Raw genomic sequence first — 11267 nt, 5'->3', positions numbered from 1 at the left:
TTTCTTTCTTTCTTTCTTTCTTTCTTTCTTTCTTTCTTTCTTTCTTTCTTTCTTTCTTTCTTTCTTTCTTTCTTTCTTTCTTTCTTTTCTCTCTCTCTCTCTCTCTCTCTCTCTCTCTCTCTCTCTCTCTTTGTATTTTAGTACAGGGTTTACTGGGTCTCATTACTCAGACTGGACTCATAGTGATCCTCCTGTTTGCAGCCTCCCAAGTGCTGGGATTACAGGCACGCACCACCATGCAGAGTGTCAATCACTTTTATGGCATGCTTGGGGGTGTTGGGTGGCGGGGCCAGCATGGCAGGCACAGGGATTGAACTCCCGGCCCCTGTGTCCGCCTAAGCAGGCACTTTAATCTGCTGAGCTATTTGGCCAGCCCTATTCATTTATTTTAGATCTAAATGCATTATTTAAAAGAAGGTTTTGAGAAGAAATCTGAGGTAATGAATGGAGAGTTAAAGCATCTGAGGATTAAGGTAAAAGGTATGGAAAGCAATAATGACCCTTTTATTACACAAGCCTTGAATACTGTAGGTGATGGGATAAGAGCAGTATTGGGTGTTCCTGGCAAGTGCCTTGGTGAGGTTCTTAAATCCATTGGCTCAATTTTTAAAGTAACTTTGTTCTTCTTTAAGAAAAATTACACATTGTAGATGTATATGTAGGCCTATTCTGGGGCACATGCTTTGCATTTTCATTCTGCAAAATTTTAAATATAAGAGTTGCTTATTGTAGTGTATCTGTGTTGTCATTATGTTAGAACAAATCCTGTACCTGTTGCCAGATAATATTTGCTTTTAGGCAAACACACTTGCAACAACATAGATAGATAGGTAGATAGATAGACAGACAGATAGATAGACAGATAGAGATAGAAAAAATTCATTGATATATTGCCTTCAATTGCAAAACTTGAAAATTACTTCAATGCCATTTGCATAAATTCATAATATAAATTTTATTACTTGATGATTTTGAAATAGAGGAGATAAAATGAGAGTGAATCTCTAATTCACTAAGTATAGAATGATCTTGAGGATATTTCAAATTTAAACGAATAATGAAGTAAAATGTCACAAAGTGTATATATAGTCTGATTGATGTACATGGCATTATCATTTGTAAAAACACATATTTACAGGGCTGAGGGGATGGCTCAGTGGAATAAGTACTTCCCTGGAAAGCGCAAGGGCCTGAGTTCAATCCTTGGTTCCGCAAAAAACAAAACAAAACAAAACAAACAAACAAACAAAAAACATATTTACAAGTAAAGTATCCTTTAAAAGTTTAACGAGACACAAGCATCCCTGGGTCTTTCAGGGGAGAATATGTAAGAAGTAGCAGTGGAAAGGACATATAACTTCCATTACATACTTCTTTTTGAATTTCTTAAGCTTGTATTACAAAATTTGGGAATGCAGTAGAAAATTTGATCTATAATATGTAATGACAACAACAAAAGTGGAATTGGCTAGTAGACAATGGCATTTCTCATTCTTTCTAGTAATGATACCTGCCAGCTCAATGAGACATATAAGACTAAGAACGCAGTGTAAGAAAAACTAAAATTTACATCATAATACTAGCTTTTTTGAGGAATCTCTATGCTGATTTCCACAACGGTTGCACTAGTCTACACTCCCACCAATAGTGAAGGATTCCTTTTCTCCCATAGTCCCTTGAACATTTATTATTGGTCGATTTCTTATAGCAGCCATTCTTTCTGGAGTGAGATAGAATCTCAGTGTTGTTTTATTTTGCAACTCTTGAATGACCAAAGAACATTTGTCATATATTTGTATGCTGTTTGTATTTCATCATCTGAGAAGTTCTCACTTATCTCAGATGCCCATTACTGGATATTTTTGAAATGACAAGAAAATTTTTAAAGGGAAAGAGAAATTAGGGTGGGATAAGGGGAAGGAAGGATGGAAAGAAAGGAAAAGGAATACAAATACAAAATAGTCATACTGCTAGTTTGTCTTAGTTCATAGAAAATAAAGATTTTGCTAACATCATTTGGATTTGGAGAATTTGTTGTTCCTATATCTTGTACTACTTTGAAGATGATATACAACTTTTTAACTTTGTTATTCTGCTATTGTTTTGAAATCTTGGTTTTCTTCATAAAATAAAAAATTGTATCTTTTTAAAAATTAATTATTTATTTATTTATTTTGTGTGGCCAGCTCAGCCCACCAGGGGGCGGGGCTGGCTGGCATGTGGTGCTGGGGGATTGAACCGCGGTCCCTGTGCTTTGCTAAGCTTGTTCAAATAGGTGCTTTAGACCACTGAGCCATCTCACCAGCCCAAAAAATTGCATCTTAATTATGTTTTCCTTTTGGCCTTCTGTCCTATTTCCTATATTGTTTCAAAATTGATGTATAAGATTTCCTGTGAATTTTGGAATCTCAGTAAGTATAACCTCTTCTTCCTGTCTCTGAATTACAGATATAAGTTGTTGGAAACATAATGACCTCACATGAAGAATATGCACTAGTGAGAAAGATCTTTCCATTATTATAATTTTTTAAATGTATTTAGTACAGGGTCTACAGGGTCTCACTATACAGATAGAACTCGTAGTGATCCTCCTGTTTTCAGCCTCCCAAGAACTGGGATTACAGGCACGCGCCTCCATGCCCAGTCTTAGTTGCTGGCTCAGCACATCCCGGGTGTGGGGCTGGCCCAGCACGCCAGGAATTTAACCCCAGTCCCTGCACATTCCTAAGCAGGTGCTTTAGTCTGCTGAGCTATCTGGCTGGCCCTCTGAACTATCTGGTCGGCCTTATAATTTCATTGTTTGTCTCTGGATGGTGTCCAGGGCAGAGGGGACAGTGATTTTCAGAGCTAGACCTCCCAAGGGGTAGTGATAAGGCTTGTTATAGAGAGGCCAGATCTTTCCAGGTAATCATTAGACTCCAAGCAGAGAGAGTTACAGTAATGAACTACACTGCTGGAGTCACAGTCTGTAGGCTCTGTCCAAGGACAGTTCAAAATCAGTGTCAAAAGAAATGAAGAATATGCACTAGTGAGAAAGATCTTACTAGTAATTCTTCTTACCCAGAAGAATCAAGTGGAATCAATCATGCTTTCCAGATGGTCAAAAGTAGCCTCAGTAATATTTCTCAACCCATTCCTTGATCTGAAAGGCTGTGGCAAAGGCTTCAGCAGGGAAGGGTGTCAGCAGAGTTGAGCAGGCCAAGAAGCCACCCATAAGCAAGTGCTTTGCGTAGCCGCCCGTGGATGGAGCCGGGAGGCCTGGACCTGGCCAGCTGCAGTGTTGCTTTTCACCATGTGATAGTTGATAATTGCCCTAGATGTGGGCAGCACTTTGTGTAGCATGAAGGGTGTTTGTGCTTACCTGCCCATCATGGACTCAAGTTGAGTGCTTCCTTTGCATAGGTCTTAGTGATTTTCCTTCTTCTTTTCTGATTCTCCCTCTCCCCTTAGGGTTTTGGATAAGAGAGGGTGCTTCACTTGTTTAGTTGTTGGTTCTAAATGATGCAGAAAAAAGACAGTTAATAGGTTTGGGGTATTTCATCATGGGAAGGGAGAAATTGGTCTCTTTCAGCCTCCTGCCACTTCTTTTGTACGTCCAAACTGTGGAGTGGGCAATGGCTGGTAGCAGGAGCAGCCAACCAGGCAGGTTGTGTCATCTGCTCCAGCAAGTTCCCACAATATTTGCTGATATTGGTTTGATCTCATAATTAGGTCAGATTATCCTCAAATTTGTTTTTGTTGTGATAATTATGGCTTAAAGTTTTTGCTGTTGGGTCAGGCAGATAGCTCAGTGGCTTCAGTGCCCTGGCAGGCATAAAGTCCTGAGTTCAATCCCTCCAAATTTTTATGCTGTTTTCTGAAAGGATATGTAACATGAATCTGCTGATCAAATTTACATAGTGTCTGACTTTTGGGGTTTTGCCACCAGATGTGTATGCTTTGTGGCTTGACCTAGCTATTTGAGCTTTTTCAAAGGATGGGCTTTATACCTCTTTTAATTTTCTCATGGGCATCCAGCCAGAAAGGCTTCTAATTCTGGGCTCTTCAACCAGATGAGTTGCATTTATGGGGGAAACCCAATGAGTGCAAAGGGAGCAGTCTTGGTGCTCACCTGAAGCCAGAGACATCCAGCCCTAGAGGGTTCAGCTCTACTGAGGGACAGCAGGGCAGCATTTGCAGGTGAGTCATTGTAGGGTCCATAATAATAGGGACTGACCCAGGGCCAGGCCTGATTGATCCACAAAGTCAATGAGGAAGTCTTTGCAGCCTCAAGCTCTGAAAACCAGGCAGCTGTTGCATTATTTTCATTGCAAGAGGTGCCTGAGTGGGATTATAGAGTGAGGAGTGGAGAAGCAAAATGAAAATTAGACATCGAGGCCATTTTATCTGGTATGCAACAATGGTTGCCCAACCTGTGAACTATCATATTCAGATGTGTTAGTCAGGGCCCCAAAGAGAATCTATTTGCTTTTCAGCCCTGGCTTGAAGAGGCCCTTTGTAAATGTACTAATTTAGACTGAGTCTAGAGAAGCTCAGTTTATTCTAAGGCAGCACTGTGTTAGTCAGTTCCATACCTTTAGAAAATGTTCAAAAACCTCCAATTGGGCCCACAAACTACAATAGGCTTATCTGGTATCCTATGAAGCTTAATGAAGCATATTTGATATTCAGTAACTGTGATGAATTAGAGGACAAATGAGAACTGGATAAGGAGGCAGGCTAAAGCCTGCTCACCCTATTTGACAGAGCTCATGACCAAGCATGCAGCACTCGGCAAATCTGAGTTAATCCAAAGCATGAAGGAAGTGAGTCAGAGTGCTTCCAGTGCAAGTGAACAGGGCAGCAGGCTAAGAAATCCTCAGAAACCATTTGGCCCTTTTTGGACCTGTGAGGACATGGAAGCTGACTCTTGGCATTGGAAGAGGGAGGCCCTCATTCTCAGAGAGGACTCAGGTCATCCTGCACCATGGTAGGCAGGGAGGAGGGCCAGGATAGTGAGTAGGAATAGAGCCTCTGTGGCATTTGAGAGCATCACAATTACTTCCTAGGAGATTCAGGTAAATTTAGATGTCAGGCGCAAACAAATTAAAAATTATTCCTCTGTGATACTGGTGTGATTTATTAGTTCTAGTTTCTATTGGGTGAGCTTTCATCCCATTCTAAAGTTGTTGTGAGCATGGAAGTAGATAATTGGACAGCTTTCTCTAGACATACTCTAAACTATCATTTGGAAGATCGCCTTGTCCAAGCTGCCTTCATGATGATACCAGAGTGCTCCATATCAGTGATTGGAAGAGACATAACCTTCCTCCTCAGAGCCACTCTACTCACACCTCTGGCAACCCCATCCTACTGGTAAGGAAGCTCACAGAGTCTAATTGGCCTGCCAGCAGTAGACCATCATACATGGCCTGACAGCACCTGGGGACAGCTGTCAGGCCGCTCTAGTAGCACTCAACTAAATGATCCTAATCTATATCATTACAGAAAACAGTATTTTGTGAAGAAAAAGTTAGATTGCCATTAAATTCCATCAATGACAAGTTTTTGGCTATGGAATTATTGGTGCCATACCTTGTCCCATGCAGTACACCCAGACTACCAGAAGTCAAGCCATCAGGAGAACATTGCCTGGTATAAGATCTCAGAGTTATACATGAGGGAGCTGCATCTACTCACACATTAGTAACACACCTAGACACACTTTTAGCACAAATTTGTGGAGACACTGAATGGCTCTCAGGCCTTCATCTCAAAGATTCCTTCTTTCTCTACCTGTGGATCATAGCTTACATGATTTGTTGCATTTGAGTGGGAGGATCAGTGAAGAGGATTCACCACCAGTGTGGATCTGGAAGGGCTCCCAAAGGCCTGTGTGTTGAAGGCTGGGTGCTAATAGGAGGTGGTGGAAACTTGAAGGAGCAAGAACTAGTGGTAGGGCTGGTGTGTGCTGTGGGATCCTGCTCTGTTCTTTTTCTCTCTGATTTCTATTAGGTGAGCAGCTGTTCTCTGCCCTGTGCTACACCCATAATGTGCTGCCCCTCCACAAGCTCACATGCACAGGGCCCGCAGCATGGACTAAACTCTTTAAAACTGTGAGTTAAAATAATCTTTTTGTCTTTATAAGTTGATTTATCTCCAGTGTGTCTGATAGTGCTGGAAAGCTGATGCAGTGGTTCATCTATGTCCAGAACTAAGAGATTCTCTCTTGCTGGGTTTTCTCTGTCTTCTATTTATCTTTCCTTTTTGCTTTCTTCTCTCCAAACAGTGGATGAGCTCTGTGTCTGTGGTCCCATGGAGAGGGGGTTGGAAGTGAAGGCAGAGCAAGAAAGACCTAGGACTCCTGTTGGCCTTTCTTCACATGGACATAAGCCCACAATGGAAAGGAGGTGAGAACTGCTCCCAGGAACCTGTTGTACTTTGTACACCAGTCAAGCTTGGGACCATCTGCCACCCAGCAATGCTTTTTCCCTCAGCTGAGAGTAGAAAGTGACGTGGTAAAATTCCCCATGACTCAGGCTATTTGGCTTTGCATGCTGTTGGATCTCCATAGAGAGGGCATAAAATCTGTGCTTTGCTGCATCGTAGCAGTCTTGGCTGTTTGCTGATTAATGCTGAGAATACCTAACTGCCAGTGGTCTCAGCTGTAGAAAGGATGGGTGAGACGGCAGAGCACCGCTCTCAGTAATCAGAGGGGCAGCAAAACAAAGGGAGTCAGCCACAAAGAGGTGAAGCTCCTGCTCCTGCTCATGGACGTTGGCTGGGAGGCTCTTTCCTTCTGTTCTATGACATGGGATGATAGTCGAGTCATTGTTCAGATGTTTAAAGCATTTGGGGACCACAGCCTGCCTTAGCTGAGAATATGAACCTGATTGTTTTTGTTACTTGATGTTACTTAGAGTGGGAAAAAACATTTTTATTTGCTCTTGCAATTTCCTTTCTAACATGGCTATGTAAAGGCTTTCAAGTCTCAGTCCTTAAAAAAATGAACTTTGAATCTATCTAATCCAGGAAAGGAAAAATATCTTCCCCTGATTGACAGTCAAGTATTTTCCTAAAAGAAAGACATAGACAAAATGCTTTGTTCAGGAGTCAGTGAAGAATGGAAAAATAAAATAGAGAAAAGAAAAGGAGAAGGAAATAGAGAATCAAAGCCAGGGGGAGACAGAAGGACAAGAGTGACAGGGCGAGCTAGAGAGTGGGAAGGCGAGCCCAGGACCTTTAGCTTCACAGAGTGAATTTCAGGTCCTCCGGGTGCTGAGCCCCAGGGCAGACAGAAAGTAAGACCGGAAGGGGAAGTGGCTGCACAGCCTTCAAAGCCTGAATCACTACGTGTCCTCCTAAAAGCAAGAGTGAAAAGACAAACCCTGGGAGGAAACAAAAGTTCAAAAAGTAGAAAATTCAAGTGACAAAATACACTTATTTATAGAGATAAATAACATACAACCATATGGTCACAGATCAGCAAAGATTAAACATTTGCCTTATGTTACTCAGTGTGTGCAGTCCTCAATCACCGATAGAGTATGATGTACAGTAAGTTGCACATAAAGTCTGGTAAGCTGCTTGATATTCCTCAGCCTTCAGAAAGGGTGAAGACTTCCTAGTCTCTGAACAAGAAATTCCATGTATTCGTTTCTGGACCTATTTGTACAAGTGAAGCTGTGCACATGTGCATCAGAATATAAATGCAAGAATGTACATGACAACATAGTCATTAAAGATAAAAACTAGAAATAGAACCAGTGTTCATCAATAACAAATAGAAAAGTAAACTTTAGTAGCTTAAGTAGCAGACCGTGAGGCAGTGAAAATTTTAAAAATTGCAGTTACATGTGACAATTAGACAATGATTAGAAACTCCTTGTCAAACAAAAGCAACAAAATACCCCCAAAATACAAACAAAAATTCAAATGAAGATCAAATTAAGTTGTATTTTTAATGGATAATAGACTGTAGAGCAAGTTTTTAAAAGCAGTAGTAGAAGTGTGCTTCAGTAGCCAAAATACTGATGAGCTTTAGTAAATGTGAGGGGCTGTGATTTGGGTTTTTGAGTGTTAAAAGGATTTCTTTCTTGATTTGGACAGTGATTGTACAGAAATTTACTTTATTAAATTTATTATACATGTATGCGATACATACTCAACATGTTATAATTTGAATGCTATAAAGGACAAAATAGAGAAAGTGAGATGGTCATTACTTGTCAAAAATTTGCTATGAAAACTAGGTGGGGGAAAGGAGAATAGAAAGAATGAAGGAAGAGGAAAATACATATACACACAATAGCTAAGATAATTGTACTACTAATTTCTATTGGTTTATTGAAAGCAACAGTTAGTGCTTAATTGTTTGATCTTTTTACATGCCTGTGTCTGGTAATCTGAACAAGTACTTTGAAGAAAACAATATACACTATAATAAGCAATGTTAACTTCCTGTTAGTGAGACTTGTGGATAGCTTTCAGGAATTAGGTATTTTCTTCAGTGAGAATTATACTTTTCCTGAGGTGATCCTAGAGGTGTAGTAAGTTTGTCCTAACTTTGGTTCCAAGCAAAGGCCTCTGTCTAAGGATCACACTTGCCGTGCCTCTGACCCTTAAGACGGTTCATGAGGTAGGACTTCCCAGTAGGATACGGGTGCTCGACGGTCAGCACCGCCACTGGTGGGGATAATGTGTCAAGAACACTCAGGGCTTTGGAATTCACAGTCCAAAGTGAATTGAATGGTCCTAGCTGCTCTTCTCCTTTTCTACTAGAAGAACGGGGTCCTTCATGACAGATTCGGGTGCCATGGCAACCTGCAACTCAGAAAAGCCCCTCTTTGGCGTACAAAACCTTGAAGTAATCTCTGATGGTTATTCAAGGCACACGCCAATCAACTTTCTGCCTGTGGGATGTGCATGTCCTTTTTCTGCATTTTGTATGTTTCTAAAGAAAAACAAAATAGGGGGGCAGGAAGATGGCTCAGTGGAATAAGTGCTTCCTTGGCAAATGCAAGGGCCTCAGTTCAATCCCCACTTCCACCAAAAATAAAACTAAAACTAAAAATAAAAAAAAAAAACCAAAATAGTCTAGCATGTCCAGGCCTGATACAGAATGCCTTTTGTTCATTATGTTATGATTTCTATAAAAACTCTTTAAAAAGCTTATGCAATATAATAATCATTATTGAATTCGTATTATTTTGTATACTGAAATTGTGTATCGTTTCTAATATTTTTATAATTTTTTATTCTCTTTAAAAATAAAAATAAAAAAGGAAAGGAAATGAAAGCACTACTCATACCCAGACTTTGGAAGAATAAGATGAGAAAAGTAGAGCACTGGGGGGAGAGGCAGAGGGCGACATGCTAGACAAGAACTGTTAGCAGAGGTCCTGGGCATCCTAGAGTTCGGTCTCTCATTCTCTAGTGAGGATGGACTGAGTATCCGGCACGCGCTGGTCAATGTTCCAGGTGCACACTCTCAAGGAGTGAATAAACCGGTTGATTCCACTGAGGGGAACAGACAGTGAAAGCAAACAAACAAACAGCCCGCACACTGCATGCGCACACCCGTGCCTGCCTGTCTCAGACGCACACACACACTGCACAGTAATGCTAAGTCCTCAGAAGAGAAGAAACAGGCTGGGCAGAGGGGCATTAGAAGTTGAATTTATCTTTAGGATAAGCAGGAAAAGCCTTCAGGAAAATAAAACAAATCAAGGATTTTGCCCCCATCGATATTGATGAGCAGAACTCCACGAATGAGATCAGAAGCAACCAACTAAATAGGGTAAGCAATTAAACACAGGAGAAAAAGGAGTAAACGACAACAGGTAAATAACATGTCAATCGTAAGTCAATACATCTCAATTCTAACCGTCAATGTAAACGGACTCAATTCACCAATTAAGAGAAATAGTCTGGTACAGTGGATTAGGAAACAAAATCCAACAATATGCTGTATACAAGATATTGATGAGGACGGATCTAGGGAAGCGGTCAGGAAATCACGAATACAGGAAGGTGAGCTGGAAGAAGTGACCCCAGAACAGCTCCTCCTTAAGAGGTGAGGTATGGTTCCCACAGGGATACCTCCTACTGTACCACCAGAAGAGGGCGGCTGCGCTCCTCGGGTCCCAGACGGAGCTCTGCTGCATCCCAGTGCGCGCCCAGGAAGAGCTGAGCGAGGCGCGGACACGGATACCTCTGTCGCTCTGTAGCTCCGTCAGGACCGAGCCCGGCGCTCCGGGTCACGCACCCTCGGCCTTGCGGCGTCCTCCCCAGGTGTGCACGCCCCGCCAGCGCCAGCCTGCAGTCCCGATTCCTGGGGCCGCGGACGGCCCGGACGGCGCGAGCTCGCCAGGCGCGGGCTCTGCAGCGAGGGACGAGTTCTCGGTCGCGCTCACCAGGGCTGGGTTCGGCGGGCTCAGAGGGAAACCAGGGTTCTGAAAACACCCGGATGTTACAGGCAGCTGAATGTTACTGGCTAAAAAGGAAATCCAAACCACATTACTTTTATTTTTAAATTTTTTTTAAATTTTTCATAATTTTATTGATAAACAAATAGCAATGAGACAGTTTCAAATCAAATCGCTAGGACAGTTTCAATAGCTAACACACTGCATACATTCTTCTTAGTGGATAATTGCTGTACAAGATGTGGACTTGCGATCCTATTTACAAACACCATTAGAACATATCATTCTATTCATTAACAGAATGTAACTATATATCTCTCCTAACCACTTTGAATACACAGATACAAAATGGACATTCATCTGTATACCCTTTTTTTCTTTGTTAAGTTCCGTTATTTGAATATTATAGGTGTGTAAACTCAGCAAAATATTCTAAAAGAGTCCAGTAGCCCATAATAGCATTGGGTCTTCTGTTTAACTGACAATGTCAGAAATTGTTGACCTGAGTACCACACAGCTCAACATAACAGCATCCTTCCTATATTTCATCTTCATACTTTTCTATTGGATGGTTAAGACCAAGGTAAAGCAGGACCTATGCAACAAGAGTTGTAGCTTTTGGGTCTGATAAGGTCAGTGAAGTCACATTACTTTTTGACGGAAGGTTGGGGGTTTGCACTGTTTCCAAGTAAGCAGGAAAACAGAGCTGGTGTGATGAGGGAGGAGGAGCGCCCCGAGCTTTCTGACCTGTTTCTGAAGCTGCTGCGCTTCTCCCCCTTTCTGACCTAGCCAGATGCTTCTCCGTGCACTCCCACCAAGTACCGGGTCTCTACGTTTGTGCCCCTTCGCCGCGCCGCGTCC

General features: G+C 41.8%; 1 protein-coding gene across 1 annotated transcript in view; it reads right to left on the bottom strand.

Moving 5' to 3' along the window:
* LOC101585096 (guanylate-binding protein 4-like) overlaps positions 1 to 10441 on the bottom strand; it is a 52264-nt gene extending 41823 nt beyond the window's left edge. The window contains exon 1 of the mRNA XM_023724331.1: positions 10349 to 10441. The gene's annotated coding sequence lies outside the window, so the exon portion shown is untranslated. The remainder of the gene's footprint in view (positions 1 to 10348) is intronic.
* Between the last annotated feature and the right edge of the window lie 826 nt (positions 10442 to 11267).

This window comes from Octodon degus, unplaced genomic scaffold, assembly GCF_000260255.1.
Source record: "Octodon degus isolate 3935 unplaced genomic scaffold, OctDeg1.0 scaffold00109, whole genome shotgun sequence".
Lineage (NCBI taxonomy): Eukaryota > Metazoa > Chordata > Mammalia > Rodentia > Octodontidae > Octodon > Octodon degus.
Note: the sequence above shows the minus strand (reverse complement) of the source record. Positions and strands in the feature narration are given on the sequence as shown.